Here is a 27,591-nt window from a genome sequence, read left to right on the forward strand (position 1 = left end):
GGAGGAAATGTAATTCCAGGCCAACAAGGAAGGCTACGTGGAAATCAGGACAAAGGGCTTCTCCTTGGGATGCCTCTATGGTGTGAGATAAGGTTCCTGCTGTGGTCCCTGTTATCCTGGGCATCCATCAAATTACAGCAGCTCCTGTCCCCAAGGACTACAGAGGCAAGAAAAATAAACCTATAACTACAATACAGTGTGAGGTAAATGTTACTAGATGTGTAGGCTCAAGATATTAGATAAGCAAGGAAGAGGGGCAGATTGCCAGAACAATGGAGCAGGAGAAAGATTAGGTACAAAGTTGTCTTCTTGTAGAGCAGAAGACCCTGAGACGGGGTTCTAAAGGGTGACTAGGAGTTACCCTGGCAAAGAAGGCAGGAAAAGGTGTTCCAGGTAGTGCAAACACCAGGTACAAAGACTAGAGTGCATGAGTGCATGTCCTTTGCAGGGACATTGATGAAGCTGAAAACCATCATCCTCAACAAACTAACACAGGAAAAGAAAACCAAACATCGCATGTTCTCACTCATAAATGGGAGTTGAACAATGAGAACACATGGACACAAGGAGGGGAACATCACACACCAGGGCCTATCGGTGGGGTGGAGGAAAAGGGGAGGGAGAGCATTAAGACAAATACCTAATGCATGTGGGGCTTAAAACCCAGATGACAGGCTGACAGGTGCAGCAAACCACTGTGGCACATGTATACCTATGCAACAAACCTGCATGTTTAGGACATGTATCCCAGAGCTTAAAGTGAAAAATAAAATAAAATAAAATAAAAAAAGACTAGAGAGATACATCATGATAGACTAAATAATGCCCCCCCGAAGATTACCACCTGATAATTCCTGAAATTTGTGAGTATCACGTTACATAACAAAAAAGGACTTTGTAGGTATGATTAAAGACCTAGAGGTGGAAGATGATCCCAGATTATCCTGCTGGGCCTGATATAATTACAAAGGTCCTTATAAGAGAGATGCAGGAAGAGTCGGCATCAGAGGGAATGTTGGTGTGATAATGGAGGCAGAAAGTGGTGTGATTCATTTTGTGGATGGAGGATGGGACCACAAGCCAAGGGATGCAGGTGGCTGCTAGAAGCTGAAAAGGGCAAGGGGATGGGATTCTCCCTCAGAGCTTCCAGAAGAAAACAGCCCTGTGAACACTCTGACTTTAGTCCAGTGAGACTGATTTTGGACTTCTGACCTCCAGAACGATGAAAGAGTAAATCTGTATTATTTTAAGCCACTAAGTTTACGGTGATTTGATACAGTAGCAACAGAAAAACTAACATATACGTGTTAAGGTGTGTCTTCCAGAATGTTAAGGAAGAACATCAGAAAAATGAATTAGAGTAGGCAGGCTCAGGCCAAGTCATGGGAGGATCTGTGCACCAGCCTGAGTTTAAGTTTTATCCTCAATGTGGAGCTTCCACTAAAGCATCTTAGCAGAGGGATACTAAAGCGCTGAACTGTCAAATTTCTAGATCTTAAATCTTAGGAATGACCACATGTCTAATTCTCCATTTTATTGACCCATTTCTTTTATTATAGACTGTAATTACTGTATAAAACAAAGTCATGATGTATACTGTATAAAACAAAGGACTATGGAAGGCTATTTTATGCCTCCAAATTCCACTCTAATGTTCTTGAAGATGCATACATGTATCTGCAGGGCTGTGACCCAGTACAAGCACGGGTGTGCAGACAGGGGAACTTACTGGAAACTGGGGATTTCTCCCCAGAATCCTGGCCTGATGATTGCTGTATGGCTACAAAGATCTCGTTCAAATGTCCCACCCTGCCCCAACTCCAGGAACGGGACAGGCAACCCATGCTCACTGAGTGCTCTCTTAGGGCCAGAAGCTTTGTGAACATTCCATCATTGAGCTCTCCATGATCCTTCTGGGCAGTACCCTCATCTGCCGGGAGCCTCTTGCAACTGAGCCTGATTCCCTAAGCACTACTGTTGCAAGGCACGACACTCATCAGTGAAGCCTGGAAAAGATGATAATCCACCTACACATGGTCCCTACCTACCTCTGCCCAATCTCTGTCTACACACAGAAAAGCACTGAAGGGTAAAATTCCAGCCGGCCTCCTCCTTCTCACTTACTCCTGATACACCAACCTTTATGCACTCACACACCCCTTGTCAGGGCCCCTGCCAGCTATGTCCTTGGCCGAATGTTGCTTGCTGCCAAAGGAATCACTTAGGTGGCCTCTAAGCAGCCCCGGATCTGACAAGCTGGGTCTGCTCTAGCACTGCTGCTAGACCCCTGAGGCCACAGCCAGACACGCAGAGGCTCTAAAGCAGTGCTCTGCCTGTTGCCAGAGCAGAGGACCCACACTAAGGAGGACCCAAGGCACAAGAAACCTGAGTTCCAATCCTCACTGCGACACTTCACGGCTGTAAAACCTTGGCCAAGTCACTGTCCTTCCATCAAAACAGTAGGGTGTGGCCATCACCAACACTTGCCACCATGGTGCACCCCATAAATTAGAAAGCTACACTTCTCATGCGTCTGACAGGTCCCACAGCCACAAAGGGCTCTGTGGTGGAAACACACACAATACAACACAACACAACACACATCTGGCAACACTGGGCACTGCTGAAGCCTCAATTTTGAGCTGTTTTCAACAGCATTGTCATGAACAGATTCTTGCAGAGTCTATTCCACCCCCTTCCATCTTTTCTTTTAGAGTCTATATTTGGAGACAGTATTTCCCTGAAAATAAAAGCATTGAGTTGAAGGGTCTGTCATGGAGTTAAAGGATACGCACAATTTATGGTTCTTGTGATGACCTGGCTCTCTCCAGGAAGAGCGATGTTGATCCCACCAGTAAGTCAGATCAGACAGCACTGCTCACATCCCTACTTCATTCCAGCATGGAACTAAGCACTTCAGTTATTCTTTTCCAATACCACACAATGCTCAGCCCCATTTCACTGATGAGGAAAGTGAAGTTATGGAAAGCAAAGCGACTTGTCCAAGGCAATGCAGTTATTTTGAGACAGAGCTGGGAGAAGAATTTAAGTCCCTAGAATCTTCCAACTCCATTGTATCTGCTGAATTATTCAGGTCTTTGAGTTATCCCACACTATTTCCACAGCTTTCATTTATTACAGATAACCATAGGCCAGATTCTAGACTGGCTACTTTATTATATACACTACCGTGTTCATCCAAGTCAATAAGGCAATAAACATGATAATGTTTTCGATGATGATAATAGCACCTACCTACTACTGAATGTTTAATACGTGCAGGCATTGTGTAAGGCACTTGCATTATTTTAACTCTAAAAATCTATGAGTTACCATTAACATGCCCAGTTTATAGATGAAAGAATTGGAGCTCGGAAAAGAGACATCACCCAAGAGTCCCACAGATGATAAATGGAAAACACATCCATCAATAAATGGATTTGAACACAGGGCTGGCTCCTAACAGTTAACTGCCCAGGTGGGCGACAAGAAAGAAGGTTTCTAAAGATGACAGTGAGAAAAATCAGCATTCCATGTTGGTTTGTCTTCCCTGCAATGTGCTGGCTGTGTGTCGTTTGATCAGTGCTGAGTTTATTTCAACCCCATCAGACTGGCTGCATACAAATGCATGTCTTTCTCTTCTGGGAGCTGCTTCCCATTATAGCAAACATGGATCACACGGCTCAGCCCACACCCCCACACAAGCCTCCAGGGTACCGCCTCCAATGGCCAAGAGGGACCTCGTCAGGGCCTGAGAACAGAGGGAAAGCTGCCTCTCATGGCACCATCTGCACTGCAGAGGAGGGAACAGGAAGGGGGAGCTCCTAGAAAGCAGCAAGAGTATCCTGGTATAAGGGGTGAGCTTCAAGGATAGGAAAGAAGCCACAGGTTCAAGTCCCAACTCGGCCCATAACTCAATGTGTTACCTGGGGTAAGTCAGTCTTGGTCACAGGACAACTAATAAAATTATTAAACAAGTAACTTGATGTAATTTCAGATTCTCCTTCTGGAAGGGGATGGAAGAGGTTCTAGTAAAAATCAACTGAATCGCTTTAAAGAAAGGAAATGATTCAGCAAATCCAGATAGAAGATACCTGGGCCTCAGATCATTTGCATAGCTAACCTACCTTCTTAGGAGTTCTTTTCGTCAAAAGACAGAGACACATAAATCTCTGTGAATTGGCCCTTTTCTGCCCTCAGGCAGGTACAATCTCAAATTCTTCCTAATCCATGACATCTCAGATCCTGAAACCACTGCAGAATGAAACAGCCCTATGGACACCCTGACTTTAGTCCAGTGAGACTGATTTTGGACTTCTGACCTCCAGAACTATAAAAAAGTAAATCTGTATTATTTTAAGCCACTAAGTGTATGGTGATTTGATATAGTAGCAACAGAAAACTAACATATATGTGTTAAGGTGTGTCTTCCAGAATGTCACCAGAAAGCAGCCTGAAAAAGCAACCATCACCCCATCATCCAGTAAGAATTCTATCATCTTCAGTAGATCCAGAACTGGCACGCGAGACCAATTCTAGCTGAATAATATCATGGCTACTAAAGATGTGGGAGGGAATGGGGAAAACATGCTGGCTTCCCTCCCTCACTGCCCTGACACTAGATGCATCTGTCAGGTGAGAAAGGGAGAGCTCCCGGGGCCACACCTGCCCCCTGGTACAAGCAGGCCCATCATTTTACTGTGAGTCCATTAGTAAAATACAGGGAGTATCCAGGTGAATAGGAAAAACATTCAACCTCCCTATAACAAAATTTATAAAATCAACGTTAGCTTGCCAGGGATCCTCTTTGACTGTAACTTAGAAAGTCTCAAGGTGTTAACAGCTGGAAGTGGTTATTAGGTTCCTAAAATCCTATAGATGGGGTTTGTGGCTATATTTCTGATGCAAAACCACCAAGACTGTCCAAGCACACACGCACCATGCTCCCTCCTTTCTCCAACTGCTCTCGCTTTGCAGCCAATCTTACTCCCTGGTCTCAGTTCTTTGGAATCAAGGGAACTTTCTAAAATATCAAGCTGCTTTAGAAAAGTGTCAATTTGTAAATTCTCCATTTGGCCCTGTCTACCTGCAAAGATACAGATAAGTCCGGGGGAAGCAAAAGAAGAGGATTTTGTGTCTCTTTTTAGTTTCCAGATGGAGCTGCCTCCCACAGTCGACCCACACACCCAAGTGGCTGATGTCACTGTTATGATTTTAGTAGCACTGTGAGGGCCCTGGGGGCGAGAACCCCCATAAAAATCAACAATATCAAGCACATCTGAGAAAGCCAGAGAGAAACTAGGGAACCAGAGTGTGCTTAGCTCTGGAAGTGTCTGCAGAATTGCCAAGCAGAGACCCAGGATATGGACATCTGTGCACACACACAAGATGGAACGAGCCAGGGCCTTAGAGAGGATGACACTTGACCAGGCAGACGATGTCCAAGCTGCTGAGAAGGATCCAGTCCCAAATATCACCCAGAAGGACCCTTAGGGAAAATTCCCTTGGCCACTGTGTAGAATGTCAGGCTCAGGACTAAGAAAGCACCTATCCCAGAGGAGAAAAGAGTGTTTTCAACCAAGCTTGGCACTGTTGTGAGTCCAGCCTCCACGGACTGAACAGAAGTTAGGAGTTGCTGATATGGAGCTGCTATTGGAGGGAGGGAGGGAGGGAAAGAGAAAAGAAAAATCTAAGGGATATGACAGTGCACTGGGCACTGAGGCTGTCCATGGGGAAAAGACGCTCTGGAAGGGGGTTGTGGTGGCCAATGCGTAGACAGAGACCCTCATACCCAGCCCAGCCAGAAGCCCTCCTGAGTGCCCCTCGCCATAACACAGACATTACATGCCTGCCTGAGGCATTTCATCCCTTCAGGTGATTGTCCTCATAGTATGTTGCTAGGACGGCCCTAACAGAATACCAGACTATGGGGCTGAAACAACAGGAATTCATTCTCTTAGAGTTCTGGAGGTTGGAAGTCTGATATCAAAGTGTTGGCAGGGTTTGTTTCTTCTTTTTTGTGTGTAGGAGACAGAGTCTCGCTCTGTCGCCCAGGCTGGAGTACAGTGGTGCGGTCTCGGCTCACTGCAACCTCTGCCTCCCGGGTTCAAGCGATTCTCCTGCCGCAGCCTCCTGAGTAGGTGGGATTGCAGGCATGTGCTACCACACCAAGCTAATGTTTGTATTTTTAGTAAAGTCGGGGTTTCACGATGTTGGTCAGGCTGGTCTCGAACTCCTGACCTCGTGATCCGCCCGCCTTGGCCTCCCAAAGTGCTGGGATTACAGGCGCGAGCCATCACCCCCAGCCCAGAGTTAGTTTCTTCTGTGGCCTCTCCTTGGCCTGCAGCTGGCCATCTTCTGCTAGTGTCTTCATGGGGTCTTTCCTCTGTATCTGTGTCCTAATCTCTTCTTCTTATAGGGACACCAGTCGGATAGGACTAGGGCCTACCATAATGATCTCATTTTACTTTAATCACCTCTGTAAAGACCCCATCCCCAGTCACATTCCTGAGTATCAGGGGTTAAGGCTTCAACACAACTTCGGACATGGAGGGGCACAATTCAGCCAATCACAGTCATTACCACTTTTATACCACTGAGCAAAATGAGACGCACAGGAAGTAAGTGATTCTCAGAAGCCACCCCGCTCATCTGCAGCAGAGCCAGGTTTAAAATCCAGACCTCCAAGACCCTGAAAACACGATCCCACCACGCCACGAAGCTGCCTAGACCTGTGAGGTTGCTGGCGTCAGGCCCTGTTTTACAAATAAGAGAGCCAAGGCTGAGGAAGGTGAAGGAACTTACCAGAGGGTCATGGATCTAAAAAGAGTGGCACTGGGACTCATATCTAGGGTCTATCTAGCTTTACCCCTACTAGTCGTTTGCATTGAATGCACGCCAAGACTGCACTTGGATTTAAACTCATCCTTGGTGAGGCAGGAGCGCCCTTCCTTCATAACTCATTCTCCTCTATTCAGGGTGGTCCAGGTGGCGTGGTTGTTTAGAGGTACCTACTCTCCATTTTAATTCTTTAATTCTTTTTTTTTTTTTTTTTTTTGAGACGGAGTCTTGCTCTGTCACCCAGGCTGGAGTGCAGTGGCGCGATCTCAGCTCACTGCAAGCTCCACCTCCCGGGTTCACACCATTCTCCTGCCTCAGCCTCCCGAGTAGCTGGGATTACAGGCATGCGCCACCAAGCCCAGCTAATTTTTATATTTTTTGTACAGACGGGGGTTTTGCCATGTTAGCCAGGCTGGTCTCAAACTCCTGACCTCAGGTGATCTGCCCGCCTCGGCCTCTCAAAGTGCTGGGATTACAGGCGTGAGCCACCACGCTCAGCTGGCCAATGCTACTTTGATGTACTTTCCTCTCTCATCAGACCTTTGCTAGGCAGAAAACAAAAAAAAAAAAAAAAAAGGAAAACTTCATCATCACCGTATAATTCCACTGTCCCTGTTGTCTATGTTCCCACTTGGAAAATGCTACTGCCGTTCAACAAATGTCTGTTTGAGTAGCTATACGAGCAAAGAACTACCCTGGGCACTTTCCAAAGAAGCAGAAGACAATAGCTCATGACAGCAAGGCAGTTACAAGCAATTCAAGGAGATTGAAAAAACAAAACAAAACTTAAGAATGCAGAATAATGTAATACAAATTGTATTCGGTGTTAAGCCTTTGAGGAATAACCAGTCTGGGGAAAGGTTTTAAAGACTAACGTCTTCTCAGAAGAGACTGAATCAGTGAATCAAAGAATCAAATTAAAAATGAAAACTGGAAGAATTGGCCCCAGAAAATGGCTAGGTCATGGTCTAATGGATGATCATGGTGATGAACCGGCCAGGGAGCTGAACAAGTTAGGAAGACAGTGGCAAGGAAGGCTCAGAAGCCATACTGTGTGTCAAGGGGAAAGGAACAACTCGTCCCTGGCTGGCTGGAGAAAGGAGAATGGAAATGACAGCAGCAGGTGCAGAGAGTTCCTGGAGGACCACAAAAGGTTCTTTTCATCAGAGGCATTTAGACTGGACACAATGGGCACAAGGCACTCATTTGATTTTTCTGAGCAGAGGAATAGAATGATGCAAATTCCTAAGGAATTCATAACATTCCAACAGCTCTGCTGTCATTTGAGTAGAATAAATCAAGATCACCACAATGGCAGGTACATCGATCCAAGTATAACGGAGTCGTCCTACACATTAGAGAAGGAAATGACAAAATTCTTTAAAACCAGGGGCACATTTCAATGGGAAGTCATTATTTTGAAAAAGGGGCATTAGAGTACAAGATAAATGCTGTATGATGTTTTTTCTCAAAAGACCAGTTAAAACTTAGAAATTTCCAAAGCAACAAATGACACAGCTGCAAAAGACCTTTGGTAGTAAACTGTCCCAAATCTTTATGTAAGAAATCATTCGCTCATCATTTATTGTGCCCCTACTGTGTACGAGGCACTGTGCTGGATATAGATCCCAAGCAAGCAAGAGAGGGCCAAGTGTTATAGGAGCAGTTGTAGGGTGACAAACACCGAGCTCCAGCTTAATCCCACAGAGGTACAGCAGTTTCCCCAGGTGAACAAGGTGAAGCAAGGCAGGAGAGAGAAGAGCCCTGCTAAGGGAGCCATGCAAGAGCAAGGGGTGGCCACCAGGCTCCCATGTTTTGTAACCTGCTGGAGCGAAGGGTCCAGGGGGTCTGCAGCAGGATAGGAGACAGGGAAGAACTGAGATCCGAAGGTCAGAATGGATTGGTCTCTTTCAAGGGTTCTAACCCCTGTGTTAAAATCCTCTGCTATACTACGCCTCAATCTAGAATTCTTCACACTTTCGTTCAAATGTGTCCTAAAATATTGAATAGACCATGGGTCTGAAGGATACCCTGGAAACCAGGAATGAGGCCGACCTCCTTACTGGAGAGAAGTTAGGTGAGCTGCCCACAGCTGACCGATACATAGGATGCTGTACAGGAAAACTGCCTGCTACCTATGGCCAAATGATATGAGCAGAAACACCTCTGAGACCAGACTAAAAGGAAAGAGCACAGAGAAGGGAAAAGGTAAGAATATGAGTTTGTTTGTGTTTGTTTTAGAGTTGGGGTCTCACTTTATCACCCAGGCTGGAGTGCAATGGTGTGATCATACCTCACTGCAGCCTCAAACTTCTGGACTCCAGCAATCCTCCTTCCTCAGCCTCTCAGGTAGCTGAGACTACAAGTGAGCACCACTATGCTTGGCTAATTTTTATTTTTATTGTTTTATTTTTTTTGCAGAGATGGGGTCTTGCTATGTTGCATAGGTTACTCTTGAACTCCCGGCCTCAAGTAGTCCTCTTGCGTCAGCCTCCCAAAGTGTTGGGATTGTAGGCGTAAGCCACCGTGCCCGACCTAGAAATACGGGTTTTAAACAGACATTATCTTCTCCAGATTTCAGAAAATAAAGGTAAGAGCTAACGTGTGCTGCATATTGAGTGGTGTGCCATTTTATAAAGGCAGAAGTCCAGAGAAGTGGAGTAACTTGTCCCAACCAAACCACACAACAAGTAGAGCTAATGCCAAGATTCAACCCCAGGCAGTTTGAGTCTGGAGAGCATTAACCACTACCACTATCCCATTTGGCACAACCCTGGAACCCTGGGGATGGGGGGAAAAAAAGGGCAAATCCTACCCGGACAGGGAAGCTGGAGCCTGGATTGCAGGCCTAATACTGGAAATGAATGGCCTTGAGCTAGTAAAGATGCCAGCCTCAGTGGGAGAAATGGCCCTGCACTGAGCATCTAAACAGCCTTCAGGCAGACACGAGAAGACGGATCACAGGCTCGAAGGCTTCTAGAGGAGACCAGCACAAGAGGGGCATGTTCACTGAGGCCATGCACCCACTGGCTATGAGGTGGGTCCACCCATGGGGTAACTAGGTGAGTCACACAGTCCACTCCATCATCAATGGAAATTCATCAGGAAACCCCTCCTTGACTCTGAGTGGTCAAGAGATGAAAGAAATGGGTAGAGAAGTGGAGGAGCCAAACAGTAATTAGAGTCACAGAAATTGAGGGGTGAGGGGTACAGTGTGTGTGTGTGTGTGTGTGTGTGTGTGTGTGTGTGTGTGTGTGTGTGTGTGTGCATGTGGGTAGCATGAAAAGCTGAGGCCAGCAAGAAAAGCCACTAACCTACTAGTCTCTAAAAAAGAAAGCAGAGGCAACAACACAGGGAAGAAAGCTTGACCCCCAGCATTCTTCAACAGCCTCAACCAGAGTGAAATTTAAATTATGTTTCCATGGTGCGGACTCTGCGCCTTAGGAATTTGCTCTGCATCGCCTTTGTACTCACAGAAGGTATATCATAAGTATTTGTCAACGGTGAGGATGACAGCTACACTTTTAAAGGTACCTAAATTGCCTACCCTGTGGCTAATCTGTTGTGTGTTTGTTCTGAAAAATTGCCCCTTTATGGAACCTCTCCATCTTGAGAGCAAAATCCCATCACTGGAGGGCTGAGATGTGCTAAGAAGCAGCTCAGTGCTTCATTTCATATCTATTTTCTTATAATTAATCAGTTTTATTTTAAAAAGAGGAGGGGGATAGATATATGTACAGATGAGGGAAAATAGATTCAGCTTAGAGAAGGATTATGCATAATAGTCCCAGAAGGTTTGGCTGTTCAGATGATCATTAAAGGAATGGATAGAGTTGGTTTCAAAAAAAAGTCTCAGCTCCCCCAGGATCAGATAAAGAAAAACGAGAGGGCTGTTTCCACCCCCTTCTGGAACCACATTAAAATGTATCCCTAAACAGCCTTTCGCTAGGAATCCCCCCTGCTATTCCACTAGTACATAAATGCAGAGAACCATATCTGGCTACTGGGAAGCACATCAATCACAGCTCAGGATTCATTCATTCCGCGGTCGCTGGTGGTTTATTTGAAACACACAAGCCAGCACACACAGCTGGACACAGCAAACCAGGTTGGCACTCTTAATTACCTAATTGGTGGTTCTGTTGTAGGCTCTTTTTTTTTTCAGGTTAAACTTTCTTAATGCATAAATGATCGATCCATGTATTTGTTTACTCTTCTTCCTTGATATTCAGCATTTTAAAATGAGTGCCCAGGGCTGGGCACAGTGGATTCCATGTGTAATCACAGCACCTTGGGTGTCCAAGGTGAGAGGATCACTTGACCCCAGGAGTTGAAGACCAGCGTGGGCAACATGGCGAGACACCGTGCCTACAAAAAATTTAATATTAGTCAGCTATGGTGGCATGTGCCTGTGTTCCAGCTATTTAGGAGGCTGAGGTGAGAGGATTACTTGAGTTTGGGAGGTTGAGGCTGCAATGAGCCAGGATGGTGCTGCTGCACTCCAGCCTGGGTGACAGCAAGACCCTGTCTCAAAGAAAAAGTAACATAACATAACATAACATAACATAAAACAAAAGGAGTACCCAGTGGTCAATAATGAAAGCAGAATCATCCTGGAAACTGGTCCATGAAGACTGACTCCTGCCCTCCTACCAAGTTGGCTACTACAGCTGAAGTGCCCACTCTCCTACCACTGTGGTGACCAGCAGGCCAGAAATGTTGCCCCTCTTCCATCACACACATGATCATGTAATTCCAAAGAAATGAGAAAAGCTGGTCTTGGCCTGGAAAAATGAGGAGCCCCTCGTTCAGAGAACAGCCTCACATTCAAGAGCATGGCAATAAAAAACTCCAGCTCTAGAGTCAGATAAGGCTGGTTCAACCCTTGGCTTCTCTGGCTGTGTACCATGGAGACGTTCCTTACCCTGACTAAGCCTGAGGCCTCATCTGTAAACTGGAGGACATAATTACACTCACTTGGTAGAATTACATGACCAAAGTCAAAAATGAGATAAAAGACAACACATAATCTGTTGGGGACAATGACAAATAATAACTGCTTTAATCATATAAATGCCAAATTAAGAACTGTAATATAAATTTACCTTGATAACAAATCAATTGAAGGAAGGAAAAACAAAAGAAATTGGCAGGATAATCTTCACTGCTCAGGTAAAACTGACTGTGGCATGGTCGTATGTTGCTACTCAACTTGTTCTCACTCAGGCCTGTGGCCTCCCTTGGCCCAACTGGCCTCAGGTACTTGCGTGAAAGAACAGCAACCACACGCAGGTCTCTGACCCATTGAAACCCCACTCTGCTCCATGTACCCTAAATTCCAATCTACGCCATCTCAGGTTATGGAAAGATGGCAGGTGATTACCTCGTGTGTAATGAACATAGGACACATTCCTCACCCGCTTCAGATTGTCCTCTGGAATTCAAAGGCAGTCCCCTCTCATATCCTTTGGAGGCATGCTGCCAGAAGGACTTGTTGGCAAGAGGTGGAAAGAAATCAGGAAGGAGAAGAGACTATTTAAGAAGCAGGACTATCTGAACTCCATGCTCAACTGATGGAGGCTCCACTTCCACCATCTTTGGGCTCCTACCTTTGCATGAGAAGCTTGGGCTAGAAAGAATCAGAATTAGGGTCGTTCCTTCAAAATCTTCACTTTACACAATCAAAAATGGATGTCCAGAGAAAATTAAGTAGTTGTATGAGATCACCCAGTTAAGTTACTAGCTAGGTCAGGCCTACAACCCAGAGTTACCTGCCTATCACCACAGGCATTTCTCATGTCTTAACATCACTCATGAATCTCTTTTGACCACCAATAGGGTGGTCTTTTTCCAAGCTCACTGAGTCCTCCCATACTTCTTAGAGGTACAACAGATCCATGTCGTCCTGCTTCTTTGAATTAATGTTCCTAAGGGCAGGCTGGTAACTGGATACTGGGTAACGCCTGGGTGACTTTTTCAAAGTGGTCTTCCTAGCTGGCTGCACTCTCATCCCCCAACTGCATATGCAGCTATCCTTTTAAACTGCAAAACAAACATTCTTCCATAGCCCCATCCCCTTGTACTGTCTACAGCAGTGGCTCCTAAACTTTATCCAGCATCAGGGTCCTCTGGAGGGCTGGGTTAAATGTAGGATCGCCAGGCCCTAACCCCCAGAGCATCTGCCTCTGAAATAGAGTCCAAGCATTTGTATTTCAAACAAGTTCCCAGTTCAGAAATTCTCTTCCCCTAGCTCCCCAAACAACACGTGGCAAGGACTGGAAAGCAGATGAGCCCCCAGTTGCAACTGCAGCGGCATCGCACAGGCTAGGCTAAAGTTGTCACGCTCGCAGGATCACAGACATCATTGAGCAAAGGGCCTCCATGGAAACGCGGCAGATCCCAGCTGACAATGGCTTTCCTTTCACTGTTCTGAAACCAGCACTAAGAAATTTCTCTAAAGAGTTACAAACCATCCACAAGTTTATTTAATTTTGAGTTAATTCCTCATTACTAACTACTAATTCCAAATTCATGTTTCCCTCCCAATACATTGTCCCAGTTCCTTGCACAATGTACACTCCAATTTCCATCTTACCCCATATACTTAAGTATGATCAACACAGGTCACAGGTAGCTCTTACTTTGGGAAACAGTGATAAGCCTTCAAATCTGTTCCCATAAAATGATTCCTATATCCTCAGGTTGATGAATTTAGGAAATTAAAATACAGGATGGCCGTTAGATTTGAATTTATGATAATAAATTTTTTGCATAAACATATGCCCTGCAATATTTAGGATATATTTATACTAAAAAAATTGGCCATTGTTTATGTGAAATTCCAATTTAACAGAGGGAATTACATTTTCATATGGCAACTCTACTTCATCTGTGCATTTGTTCAGAAATTTTTTTGTTTGCTTTTGTTTTCTTTGTTGTTGTTGCTGTTGTTTTGAAACAGAATCTCAGTCTGTCACCCAAGCTCAAAAACAGTGGTGTGATCACAGCTCACTGCAGCCTTGACCTCCCAGGCTCAAGCAATCCTTCTACCTCCTGAGTAGCTGGGACCACAGGCAAGTAGCACCACACCCAGCTAACTTACATTATTTTTTGTAGAGACAGGTTTTCACCATGTTGCCCAGGCTGGTCTCGAACCCCTGCATTCAAGAGCAATCCACCTGCCTTGGCCTCCCCAAGCGCTGGGATTACAGGCATGAGCCACCACACCTGGCCACCCCCAAAATATTTACTGAGCCTCTATTATGTGTCACTTGCTGTAAATACAAGACATGGAGCCAGAGTGTGTTAGTAAATGTTTAACAACCAGTTCCTAGGAAGTGGATAAATTTTACTGTTGGCTCATAGTTGAAGACCCTGCAGCCATCCTGCAAATATGAGAAGGCGAAAAGACCTGCAGAGATGCCCATTCAGAGCACAGACATTATGGAGCCACAAAACCAGGGTCAACAACCAAGATCTCGTTACAGATCAAATGAATGAGTTCTTACTTGTTTAAACCATTAAACAACTTAATTGTTTTTTGTTGTTATTGGAAATGACAAATGATTCCCAACTGATACCCAAAGGATACCCCTCTTCACTGTATATGTTGTACTCTCCCTCTCCAAATACATCAACACCTATTTCTGCATGGTACATGTTGGTGGGTCTCTTCTTTCCTCCCTCCATCTCCTTCATTTATTCACTCATTCATCCACCCACTCACTTACCTTCCTACCCATTCATCCACCCATCTACCCCCACAGTGCACCATGTATTTATTGATTCATTTTCTTGCAATATCCAATGAAACCAGGCTCTAGAACTATTGGGAGGCATACCAGTGAGTGCTTCTGACTGATTCTGAGCCAATCACCAACATTTTCCATCAAGGGCTTCTTTTGGAGGAGTATTTTGTGAATCTGCTCTCAGCTGCTATCACAGAATGAGAGCTTTTTCTTTTCTTTTCCAGTATTGATACATTCCTGGACTCTCTGTTGACCCAGTTCTTCTCCTCATCTACTCAGTATTTCCTTGGGGTCAGATTATAATCTTGGAGAAATCCAGAAAGCCACAGAGGAGCCCGTAAAGATCAATAAATCCACTTGAGAACACTCAAATCCCCACAGTGGAATCGAGGGCTTGAAGCCACAAGTTATCTGAGAAGGCTCTTGACCCAACAGATGCTTCTTTTGTGAACAATCCCAAGCACTAACGAATGTACTCAAGAAACCAACTAGCACTATTTCTGTGATGTGACAAATGAAAAAAGAAACAAGGAATGAAGGATGAAAACTAATAAAATCATACAGAAAACCACTTAACTAACCATCCTGAAATCTCATTTCAAATGCATTCTGCCGAAGTCGCTTTGTCCCCATGAGCCAGAGTGTCCACTCCTACTCCAGGCCTCTGTGCCAGGCCTGCCCAGACCAGTCACCACTCATGTCACCCCTGAGCAATCCCTTTATTTGTCATCACTCTGTTTTCATTCCTCCCATCTCGGCTCTAAAAGTTCCCTTTCTAATCTCCAGGTTCCTGCCATACTTTGTGAGATACGCCATTTGAAGAGAGGCTCAATCACAATATTGCAGTAGAGACAACCTTTCCATGTGGCTGCAGAAAATTCTGAACACTATCTAGGCTTTCTCTTCAAGCACACCAAATATGCCGTTATTTACTGTCACCTGAGGTTCCCTTATTAGCACACAGACTATGTCCAGAGAACAAACACCTGGGGATCAATACCAACAGGCTGACCAAAGAAGAGGCCCATCCTCCTGCTCTGAGAACCCCCGGCTAAGTGTGACCCATCAGGACCTCAGCTGCTCACCAAAGACAGCACTGTGGAGAGCCAGACCAGGTGCTGGGAAAAATCCAAGATAGTGACCAATTTATGAGAGGAACTAGATTGGACAAACTGGAAGGCACAGACTGAGGCTAAGAAAATAGGACAGGAGGCTTTTTAGAGGAAATCTGTTCATACTGAGGATAATTAATGAATGTGCTGAATGGACTCTCAGAGGTAGTCACAGAAGCCGAAGCCATGATTTTTAATAGACATAGGTTCTTATTGGGTGAAAACAACATGAGCTTTTTGGCTCGCCACATGGCCAGTGGGCTAAGTTCTTTCCATCCTGATCCACAGTTATTTTATGGTGAGGTGGCTTCCCTATCCTAACTCCAACCAATGCACGTTCATGCCCCTGAAGACCTCTCAGTGAAATAAGTGGAGGTGGAAGACAGTGATACTGATAATCCTGAACCTGTGTGGGTCTCAGCTAAAGTAAAGTGTGTACTTGTATCTTTGTTTTGTTTTCTTTTTTTCTGAGATGGAGTCTCGCTCTGTCGCCCAGGCTGGGTCACCAGGCTGGAGTGCAGTGGCATGATCTTGGCTCACGGCAACCTCCACCTCCCAGGTTCAAGCGATTCTCCTGCCTCAGCCTCCCAAGTGGCTAGGATTACAGGTGCCCATCACCACACGGCTATTTTTTGTACTTTTAGTAGAGACGGAGTTTCACCATGTTGACCAGGCTCATCTCAAACTCCTGAGCTCAGGTGATCCACCCGCCTCAGCCTCCCAAAGTGCTGGGATTACAGCCATGAGCCACCACACCCGGCTGTATCTTTGTTTTCAACAAAAAAGTTTAAAAAGTAAAAGTTAAAAGATTTAAAAACAGCAAAAAGCTTACAGTGTAAGGATATAAAACATTTTTGTACAGCTATACAATGTGTTTGTTAGAAGCTGAGTGTTACGACAAGAGTCAAAAAGCTTAAAAATATTTCAAAGTTTATAAAGTAAAAAAGTTACAGCAAGCTAATGTAGCATGACTAAAGATGGCAAAACAGTTTTACAAATTTAGTGTAGCATTAAGTGCGCAGTGTTTAGAAAGTCTATGGTAGTACACAGTAATGCCCTAGCCCTTCACATTCACACACCACTCACTCACTGACTCACCCAGAGAAAGAAATTTCCAGTTCTACAGGCTCCATTCATGGTAAGTGCCCTATACAGGTATGCCATCTATACCATATTTATTTATTTATTTATTTATTTATTTATTTTTTTGAGACAGAGTCTCACTCTGTCACCCAGGCTGGAGTGTAGTGGCACAGTCTCGGCTCATTGCAACCTCCACCTCCCAGATTCAAGCAATTCTCCTGCCTCAGCCTCCTGAGTAGCTGGGACTACAGGCGCCCACCACCATGCCTGGCTAATTTTTTATATTTTTAGTAGAGATGGGGTTTCACTGTATTAGCCAGGATGGTCCTGATTTCCTGACCTCATAATCTGCCTGCCTTGGCCTCCCAAAGTACTGGGATTACAGACGTGAGCCACCGCACCTGGCTCATCTATACCATATTTTTACCGTACCTTTTCCATGTTTAGGTACACAAATGCTTACCACTGTGTTACAATTGCCTCTGGTAGTCAGTACAGTCACATGCTATACAGGTTTGCTGCCTAGAGGCAATAGGCTATACCAGCAGTCCCCAGCCTTTTTGGTACCAGGTACCGGTTTTGTGGAAGACCATTTCTCCGCAGACAAAGGTTGGGGGAAGGGGATGGTTTGGGGATGATTTAGATACATTATATTTATTGTGTACTTTATTTCTATTATTATTACATTGTAATATATAATGCAATAATTATACAACTCACCATAATGTAAAATCAGTGGGAGCCCTGAGTTTGTCTTCCTGCAATTAGACAGTCCCATCTGGGGGTGATGGGAGACAGTGACAGATCATCAGGCATTAGATTCTCATAAGGAGCCCTCTTGTGCTCAGTTCACAATAGGGTTTGCAAGAATGTAATGCCACTGCCGATCTGACAGGAGGCGGAGCTCAGGGGGTAACGGGAGTGATGGGGAGTGGCTGTAAATACAGATGAAGCTTCTCTCACTAGCCGGCAGTCCCTAACCTCCTGCTGTGTGGCCATGTTCCTAATAGGCCACGGACTGGTACCAGGGGCTGAGGACCCCTGGGCTATACTATATAGGCTAGGTGTACACTCTATGATATTTATATAACAACAAAATTGCCTAACAATGCATTTCTCAGAATGTATCCCGGTCATATGCATGACTGTACTACAAAAGTACTACAATTACTTTTTAATAATTTGTTTTCTTTTCTGAGAGTGATTGCACCAGCACACACTTGAGGTCCAAGTCCCAGAGTCCAGAGAATGTGGCCTGTGGTTACATAAGATTGGAAAAGCAAATGTCAGAGAAGGAACTGGCTACAAAGTGGACAGGGCCTACATCTCACAGATCCTTGTAGGCCTGAAGAAGTGCAGACTGACTTAAGCCACTGGTGGTTTAAGCAAGGGAGTGTAGTGGCTGGTCTGCTGATCTGGTGTCACAGCAGAGATGATTCCTAAGAAAAGATAAGGCTTCTGAGGCCAGGGGGCTGCTGGGAAAAGAACAACCCAATTCCCAGGAATGCCCTCCTCAAGCAGGGAAAGAGAGCCTGCTTTGGGTGCGTAATTTTTGGGGTCCTTAGTGCTTACGGGATTCCTGGAGGAGTGAAAGGAAACCAGATATTCAGAGCATGAAAGTAAACCAAATCCTCTTGATGGAAAACAAAGAAATGGAGGCAAAGGAAGTGGAATTCAACAGTGTGGTGTCAACTAAACAACAAAACTGGGCTTTATCATTTGCAGCTGCTACAATATTTAGTGAGGTTATCTATGTAGAAGTGACTTTGGAACCAGGTATTGTGGAGAAGAAGAGGACTGAACTTAAGACTTGCTAGTTCTACCCTGAAATCCTGACTTTCCAGAGGTAGGACCCTGAACAAGACATTAAATCAGAGCAAAACACACATTCCTTCTGAATGGCAATAGTCTCATTCATAGAATATGGGCAAAAATTCCTGTTTCCACAGGTGTATTATGACGATTAGGTGAGAATTTGAATGTGCAAGTTTCTTATGGGTGCCATGCTTGATAACCACAGAGGACTATTATCAATTCATACAATATCAAAATTCACCCACTTACCTTAAATATCTGGGTGAACGTCTGAGAAGTGAGGAGCCCCTCCGCCCGGCAGCCACCCCGTCTGAGAAGTGAGGAGCGTCCTCCCTCCTCATCTGGGAGGGAGGTGGGGGGGTCAGCCCCCCGCCTGGCCAGCCGCCCCGTCCGGGAGGTGAGGGGCACCTCTGCCCGGCTGCCCCTACCGGGAAGTGAGGAGCCCCTCTGCCCGGCCAGCCGCCCCCTCCGGGAGGGAGGTGGGGGGGTCAGCCCCCCTCCCGGCCAGCCGCCCCATCCGGGAGGGAGGTGGGGGGGTCAGCCCCCCGCCCGGCCAGCTGCCCCGTCCGGGAGGGAGGTGGGGGGATCAGCCCCCTGCCCGGCCAGCCGCCCTGTCCAGGAGGTGGGGGGGGCGCCTCTGCCCGGCCGCCCCTACTGGGAAGTGAGGAGCCCCTCTGCCCGGCCAGCCGCTCTGTCTGGGAGGGAGGTGGGGGGGTCAGCCCCCGGCCCGGCCAGCCGCCCCGTCCGGGAGGGAGGTGGGGGGGTTAGCCCCCCGCCTGGCCAGCCGCCCCATCCGGGAGGTGAGGGGCGCCTCTGCCCGGCCGCCCCTTCTGGGAAGTGAGGAGCCCCTCTGCCTGGCCAGCCGCCCCGTCCGGGAGGGAGGTGGGGGGGTCAGCCCCCCGCCCGGCCAGCCGCCCCGTCCGGGAGGGAGGTGGGGGGGTCAGCCCCCCGCCCGGCCAGCCGCCCCGTCCGGGAGGGAGGTGGGGGGGTCAGCCCCCCGCCCGGCCAGCCGCCCCGTCCGGGAGGGAGGTGGGGGGGTCAGCCCCCCGCCCGGCCAGCCGCCCCGTCCGGGAGGGAGGTGGGGGGTCAGCCCCCCGCCCGGCCAGCCGCCCCGTCCGGGAGGGAGGTGGGGGGGTCAGCCCCCCGCCCGGCCAGCCGCCCCGTCCGGGAGGGAGGTGGGGGGGTCAGCCCCCCGCCCGGCCAGCCGCCCTGTCCGGGAGGTGAGGGGCGCCTCTGCCCGGCCGCCCCTACAGGGAAGTGAGGAGCCCCTCTGCCCGGCCAGCCGCCCCCTCCGGGAGGGAGGTGGGGGGGTCAGCCCCCCGCCGGGCCAGCCGCCCCGTCGGGGAAGTGAGGGGCACCTCTGCCCGGCCGCCCCTACTGGGAAGTGAGGAGCCCCTCTGCCCGGCCAGCCGCCCTGTCCGGGAGGGAGGTGGGGGGTCAGCCCCCCGCCCGGCCAGCCGCCCCGTCCGGGAGGGAGGTGGGGGGGGTCAGCCCCCCGCCCGGCCAGCCGCCCCGTCCGGGAGGTGAGGGGCGCTTCTGCCCGGCCGCCCCTACTGGGAAGTGAGGAGCTCCTCTGCCTGGCCACCACCCCATCTGGGAGGTGTACTCAACAGCTCATTGAGAACGGGCCATGAAGACAATGGCAGTTTTGTGGAATAGAAAGGGGGGAAAGGTGGGGAAAAGATTGAGAAATCGGATGGTTGCTGTGTCTGTGTAGAAAGAGGTAGACATGGGAGACTTTTCATTTTGTTCTGTACTAAGAAAAATTCTTCTGCCTTGGGATCCTGTTGATCTGTGACCTTACCCCCAACCCTGTGCTCTCTGAAACATGTGCTGTATCCACTCAGGGTTGAATGGATTAAGGGCGGTGCAAGATGTGCTTTGTTAAACAGATGCTTGAAGGCAGCATGTTCGTTAAGAGTCATCACCACTCCCTAATCTCAAGTACCCAGGGACACAAACACTGCGGAAGGCCGCAGGGTCCTCTGCCTAGGAAAACCAGAGAACTTTGTTCACTTGTTTATCTGCTGACCTTCCCTCCACTATTGTCCTGTGACCCTGCCAAATCCCCCTCTGTGAGAAACACCCAAGAATGATCAATAAAAAAGAAAAAAAAAAAAAATATCTGGGTGAAATAGGGAAAGGCAAAGAACAAGAAAGTACACACACCTGTGAGCATAAAAGGGCAACACACTTGTGAACATTCTCAGCAAGTGTCTTTAAAGACGATCTTCTAAGGCAAATCCATGCCCCCAACTGAAGGGCAGCTTATAAATTTGCCAAAGAATCAGAGCAGCCACATAGTAAATGCATGTGCGGCTCCTTAAAAGCTTATTAAATGGTGCAGGTTAAAGGTATCGTAGAAAAACTCTAAGTGGCATAGAAGGACAAAGAGCTTCTCACAGAAGCTCTGGACTGTGCATCCTGAATGGTCTGAGTGGTATCTTTTTCCTTGGTACAAGCAGGAACACAAAAGCCTTATGTACAACCCCCATACTGTTTTGTACTCTTTATTTTTGTTTTTGTCTTTATTTTTGTCTTTGGTATATTGTTTTATAGGCAGCAGTCAGAGCCACAATGGAGATCCTTGGGTAAAAAATTACTTTGTTGGCTGGGCGCAGTGGCTCACGCCTGTAATCCCAGCAGTTTGGGAGGCCAAGGCGGTTGGATCACCTGAGGTCAGGAGTTCAAGACCAGCCTGGCCAACATGGTGAAACCCCATCTCTACTAAAAATACAAAAAATTAGCCGGGCGTGGTGGTGGGCATCTGTAATCTCAGCTACTCGGGAGGCTGAGGCAGGAGAATCGCTTGAACCTGGGAGGCGGAGGTTGCAATGAGCCGAGATCATGCCACTGCCCTCTAGCCTGGGAGGGAGAAAGGAAGGGAGGGAGAGGGAGAGGGAGAGGGAGAGGAGGGAGAGGGAGAGGAGGGAGAGGGAGAGGAGGGAGAGGGAGAGGAGGAGAGGGAGAGGAGGGAGAGGGAGAGGAGGGAGAGGGAGAGGAGGGAGAGGGAGAGGAGGGAGAGGGAGAGGGAGAGGAGGGAGAGGGAGAGGAGGGAGAGGGAGAGGGAGAGGAGGGAGAGGGAGAGGAGAGGAGGGAGGGGGAGAGGGAGAGAGAAGAAAGGAAAGGAAGGAAAGAAGGGAGGGAATTACTTTGTCAATTATAAGTCATTAGGAAGATACTAAAGTCAATGATGTGGTGATGACAAAAATAACAGTAACAAATATTGTGACAAATACAACGGTAAAAGTCCTTCAAGTGAATGAAAACGTGTTGAGCACCTGTGATGTGCATGGAACCGAGCTGCACATTATGGGGGAAATACATCATTCCTGCCCTTAGAATTGAATGAACACTCAAAAACATCCAACAGAGTCACAGCAGAAGGCACGTTATAGTAAGTCACCCAATGGAGGGAAGTATAATGGCAAGACCAAAGACAGAAAAATAATCCTGATAAGACAGAATGGAAGAAACAGTGAAGAGGGACTCTACAAAAAAGGTGAGGTAGGTCTAGGAAGAAGGGGGTGGACCCTGCATGAGTTAACAACACAGAGACAGAAAAGGAACACGTGCATTTGGGGAACCATCGAGGCCGCAGCATGGGTAGACTGCTGATTGGGGTCGCAAGTGGGAGTTGAGGTCGGAGCTTGGGGGTGAGCTGTTTTGATGAAGTTGTAAAGGGAAATTAGAGCAAGATCCTGGAAGGCGGTAAGTGAGCCACTAACAATATCTGGCCTTACTCATTTGCTTTCTAGGCAATGAGGAGCCACAGAAAGCCTTTGAACAGGGAGTGGCACAGCCTTTGAGGAAGATTCCTCTGGAATCTATATGAAAGGCTGGAGGATAAAAGGAGGCCGAAAGCAAAGCCAAAGGGGTCAGACAGGAGCTAGCAAAGGCTTGTTCGAACAAGGAAGCCATTAGAGACAATTACAAGAAAGAGAAGTTTCTAGTTTAAAAGAACCTTATGAAGCTCTCGTTAAAAAGAAAATGGAGTTGCAGTAGTGAATTTCCAGGTTGGCTGCAGACCAAGCCCAGATTTAGGTTCACGGTGTAAAGAGCACAGCCTTCAGGGTCCAGGGGCAAAGGGAGGCATGCCATCTTTCTTTCTCCCAAGAAACAGCTCCAGGATGTGGGTGATGTACAAAGAAATTCTAGAATCAGCTCATGTCTACAGATGCTTTGGAAATCCATTGTGTCCAGTGAGGTACTGTAAGGTGATCAGTGGAAACAAGAATGAAAAATGTGCTTGCTGATTCCAAAAACCTTACACACAGACACACATACTGATATCAGGCGGATTTGGGTAAGGGTCATATGAAGTTAATCAACAAATCAAGAGAAAAGGGAAAAGGGACATGGAATTTGGAAAATGACTAAGAAATGTTGGAAGATAAAATCTGTGGTGTACCTTAGAGAGAAAAACTCCTGTATTTCAGGAGACTGCCATCCACACAGGCATTCTGAGCCCCCCTTTTTTCCCCCTCTACCCATGTGTGATGGTCTCTCTGCGGGACCTCATTCATTCACACAGCTCCCTATACCACCCTTAGCCTGAGAAGGGCCCGGCTGGGCCACCAACCCAATTGCGATTCATCACTGAGCCCAGCCTTTGGTTGCAGCCAAAACAGGAAAGAGAATGAAGGAGGCTGGAAATACCATAAAGACAAACTTGGAGCTAGTGCCAACCAAACCAATTCCCTGCTTCAGAAATGGAACGATGCTGAACTGTCAGCTGAAGAAGGCTGCACAGCTTGAAAGAGGAAGCGTCAAAGGAAGCTTGGTGGAGAGGAGAGTGTGAATAGGGAAGTGCCAACAGGGACACGTGCAGGGGGTGGGAAGGCAGGCAGGACGCCCAGTGAGAGTGACAGAGGCCAGCAGAGCACGAGTGTGCAAGGAAACACAGGGAACGAGAGGCTGCGTGGGTGACAGTGTGCCAGGGTGACAGGCGGATACGGCACATGACGCAGAGTGGAAGACAACCACAGGTAGAGAAGTGTCAGCAAAGGAATGCATTTTTTCTGTTCTCCTAACAATTCAGCACACATCAGATGGGAAGGGTGAAGGAGGAGAGCATGAGACAGGGGTGAAAAGCAGAGCCACAGGGACAATGAAGGACTAAGTTCCATAACACAAAGACCACGGGTCTTTCTTGACTAGACTGATGATGCTATGGGGGTGGAGGTGGAAGTGGGAATCTCTGGCTCTCAGCCACAGTTCTATAAGGGTCACCTTCGTGCCCTCATCTGTATGCTCCAGTAGGCTCATTACCCAGGAGAGAATTATCTCCAGATAGAGAAGGGAAGAGTTGATATAATGTAGACCAAACTCCACCCAGCCATGCCCACAGGCTATGGTACGGGAGACCCATCCCTCCCAGAAAATGGTGAACAAAGGCTCTGCATGCACTTATCAACTTTATAACAGTCATGGTAACTTCTTCTCCCTTGGCTCATTCATTTATTCATCCATTCATTCATTTGGCAATTATTACTGAGTGTCTGGGACAAGCTGGGCACTTCTAAGTGTACTGAACATGACCAACCAATCACCTGCCCTCAGGGAGTTTACAGTCCAGCGGGAGAACATAGAAAAGAGACAGTCTCGACAGCCAGCAAATACAGTGGAGGCATCAGGCAGTGATCAGAGTTGTGAAGGAAATAAAGGAAGGAAAGGTGGGGTGGGAGGAGGAGGGTTCTGGTTCTGACTTCATAAAGGGCCCTCTCTTACAAGGTGAAGTGTAAACAAAGAACTGCAGGAAGTAAAGGGGCTACAAGGGATCCATGGAAAGAGCATTCCCAGAAGGGGGGCCACGGCAGTGCGCACAGTGAGGAGAGCAGGTGTGTGCGAGGTGAGTAAGAGAAGACACAAGGGTGGGGGCCGCGGGAGGCAGAGCCAGGAGGGCAGGGCTGAGTGGCTCTGGAAGCTCTGGAAAGGCCAGCGGTCAGGTCTGATGGTGGGTCTGAGCAGAGTCGCTTTGTGACACCCTTCTGCTACTGCATGGGGCGAGGGAAGAATCCCAGGATGTGGTCTGGGAGGCAGGAGCACAGAGGCGACAGGGTGGTGACCTGCCCACTGGCCTCGGGCGGTATTCTGAATGCAAGGGTCAGCAGCAGCAACTGTGCAATAGTGCCTTTCTTTTCAAAGAGCCAGCTGCTCTGATTCACAGACAGTCCCTCCCAGTTGAGGGTTCATCAGGAACTAGAGGACCCACCAACAAGGTCATTTACCTGTCACCATTGCTGCATTCACTGGTAATCAAAAGGGGCAGGGTAGGGGAGGACCACGAACCCAAAGAGAAGGTCTGGGAGCACGCAGACATGCCTCTCAAGCCTCACAATTGTCCTTTTGCTGAATTTAGGTTGAAACAAAACGTTCAAAGCCCCCTCGGAAGCCCATCCACAGGTGTGTGACTGTGAACCGCATCATAATCTCCTAGAAAGCAAGAACATCAGGCTTATATTTTCCACTTGCCTCTCAGGGCTCAGAGCTCTGCAGTATATACAGTAAGCACCAAATGAACACTTTTCAGATAAATTAAATAACTGCAGAATAGTCATAATGACAGTGTTTTTTTTAAAAACAACATTTAATAATTGGTTACTCTATGCCAGTACTTTTCAGCCAGGGGCAATTTGCCCCCCTGCCGCGGAGACATTTGGCAATGTCTGGAGACACTTTTGGAGTCACAAATCAGGGGAGAGATGTTGCTGGTACATAGTAGGTTCGGAAAGCTGCAAAATGTCATACAGTTCACAAGACAGCCTCCCTGCCCCCCATAACGAAGGATTTTCCAGCCCCCAAAATCTAGCGCTTATAAATCACTATTTATTTTCACAGCTACTCTTTTTTTTTTTTTTTTCCAGTTGAGGAAACTGGGCCCTGAGACATTAACTTGCCCAAAAGATCACAGTGGGCAACATTCTAGAGCACAATGGAAGCCGACAGGTAAATAAGTAGATGGGTAGAGTGCAACAGACAGGCAGACAGATTGAGACAAAAATGGGAAAACTGGAAAATACGGAAAAGAACAGGGAATGGATGAAAAGTAGTCCTAAGCCAAGCTCTGCCAAGAAATGACACATGGCCCTGGGCCTTCCCCTCCTGACTCTAAACCTGAGAGCACACAGCTATAAAATTCCAGGAGGTGTAGAAGATCACTGACTTCCAGCTTTAACATCTTCAGGACAAGTTTTTCCCTGCAGCTGAAATATTAGCTTTATATAAATACTTGTAAACACGTGGCAATATTCACCGTACAAATCCTAAATTCCTTCCCCTTTACTCAGCAAAGGCAGGAGATGCCAAATGTCTTATGATATACTCCTCCCCTCCTCCTTTCCTTGCTTCTAAAAATATCTGTGAACAGCCACCTGTGCCAAGCACTGAGCCAGGGCTGGAAATATTTTAATGCCAGATGTGCAAAGTCCTTTTTAATATGGTGTATTTGTGAAGCTTCCATTACTTGGCCAGCCCCAAGGTGGGCAATTTCCCTACTGCACAGATGGGGCACTACACTGGGACTCCAGCTAACTTTATAAGCAGCAGGCAAGACTGGGGGAATTGGGGTGCAGGGACAGAATTCCCTCCCCACTCGGATCATGCCTCCCAGTCAGTGTCAATATCTACCTCTCTGCTCAATAAATCCTGATGATCATCTTAATAGAAATCATTACCTACTAAATGGCAAAGGAATGAGAAAGCAAGGCAATATGGATGAGAGAAAGAGGTTTTGAGATGAGATGTGAGTAGATTCGGAAAAGCCGGATAGGGAGAATCAGTCTGTCATGGCTAGCATGGATGGGTCAATGCCGGCAGCAGAAACAAGGCTCCCTGAAGGTCAAGGTGACAGGGGGAAGCCAGGAGGAGCTGGAAGACAGTTATGGATGGGCTCCAAATTGGTCCCTAAAGAAAATGATGTTTTCTATTTCTTATGACAATATTGTTATAGGGCTGTTAACAAGAATCAAGAAATGTCAGACTGTGCCAAGGGATGACATCCAGTAACAGCCTGAGCTGGTTTGATTAAGCCATTTAATTAGCATCTGTTTGGGGCTGGGCACTGAACAGAGGGTGATCCATTCACCATCTGATTCAATTCTCTCATTAAAGGAGGTAGTAGGTATTAATCTTGTATATATCGCAATGAGAAACCAAGACCCATAAAGGTGCTAATATTTTGCTAAACCAAATAAAGTAAAAGAGTGTATCTAATGCCCTGTTTCTCTCACCACCCTACAGCAATGTCAGTGAAGACGGAAAACAGAACGTGGAGAGAGATGTAGCTTACTAGAGCCCTGTGGCTTCAGTCCCCACCAGGAATGTCGTTTAAGAGGAAGGTGATCTAGCACAAATTCACATTTGCTTGAGGAAGAATACAAACGTATGTCTGTTTATCTTCTTGGTCTGGAAAGTATTATTATCATGTCCATCTTATAGATGCAGAAAGTAAGACCCAGAAGAATCACATGATACACGTGACATCACAAATATACTGGCTGATAAGGCTGGGACCTGAAACTAGTTCCTCTCTCTAAATGGCTAACACAGAAAACCAAGGCAAAGACAGTCAGGGAAGGCAGGGACTTCCTGAGGCTTGGAAAGGTCAGGGGAAGCTTCTTAGGGCAGGTGAGATTTGAGTAGAGCAGGGCCAGCATTAAAGACATCAGCAGGGAGGAGAGGTGAGATCAAAGGACTGGGGACAGGTAAGGGGTATTCAGGGGTCAGGTAGATGGATCTGCGCTCACAAGCCCTGATATCAAAGGCCAAGTGTCCACATAAACAGAGAGAAAACCCAAGTCTGATCCAGCAATGTCTTGCTCAAAGCCCTTGAAATGACTTCACATCAACTGTGCTACTCAATTCATATGATCTGGCTCCTGTCTACTTCAGTAGCCCCAACTCCACTTGCAGTATCCCATATTCATCATCTACACCTATACACACATGCAGGCTATTCCTCCAGCCTACGGACTCTTTATCCCACGAATTAA

The 27,591-nt window shown here is 47.2% G+C and overlaps 1 protein-coding gene and 1 non-coding gene across 6 annotated transcripts in view; both read right to left on the reverse strand.

Moving 5' to 3' along the window:
- Positions 1-27,591, reverse strand: part of LARGE1 (LARGE xylosyl- and glucuronyltransferase 1) — an 852,160-nt gene that overhangs the window by 628,628 nt on the left and 195,941 nt on the right. The gene's annotated exons all lie outside the window — the stretch shown is intronic.
- On the reverse strand, positions 2,194-2,328 carry LOC112438195 (small nucleolar RNA SNORA76). The gene has a single exon (XR_003026672.1). It is a non-coding gene; the product is annotated as a small nucleolar RNA SNORA76 (small nucleolar RNA).

The sequence above is a fragment of the Pan paniscus genome, chromosome 23 (assembly GCF_029289425.2).
Source record: "Pan paniscus chromosome 23, NHGRI_mPanPan1-v2.0_pri, whole genome shotgun sequence".
Taxonomy (NCBI): domain Eukaryota; kingdom Metazoa; phylum Chordata; class Mammalia; order Primates; family Hominidae; genus Pan; species Pan paniscus.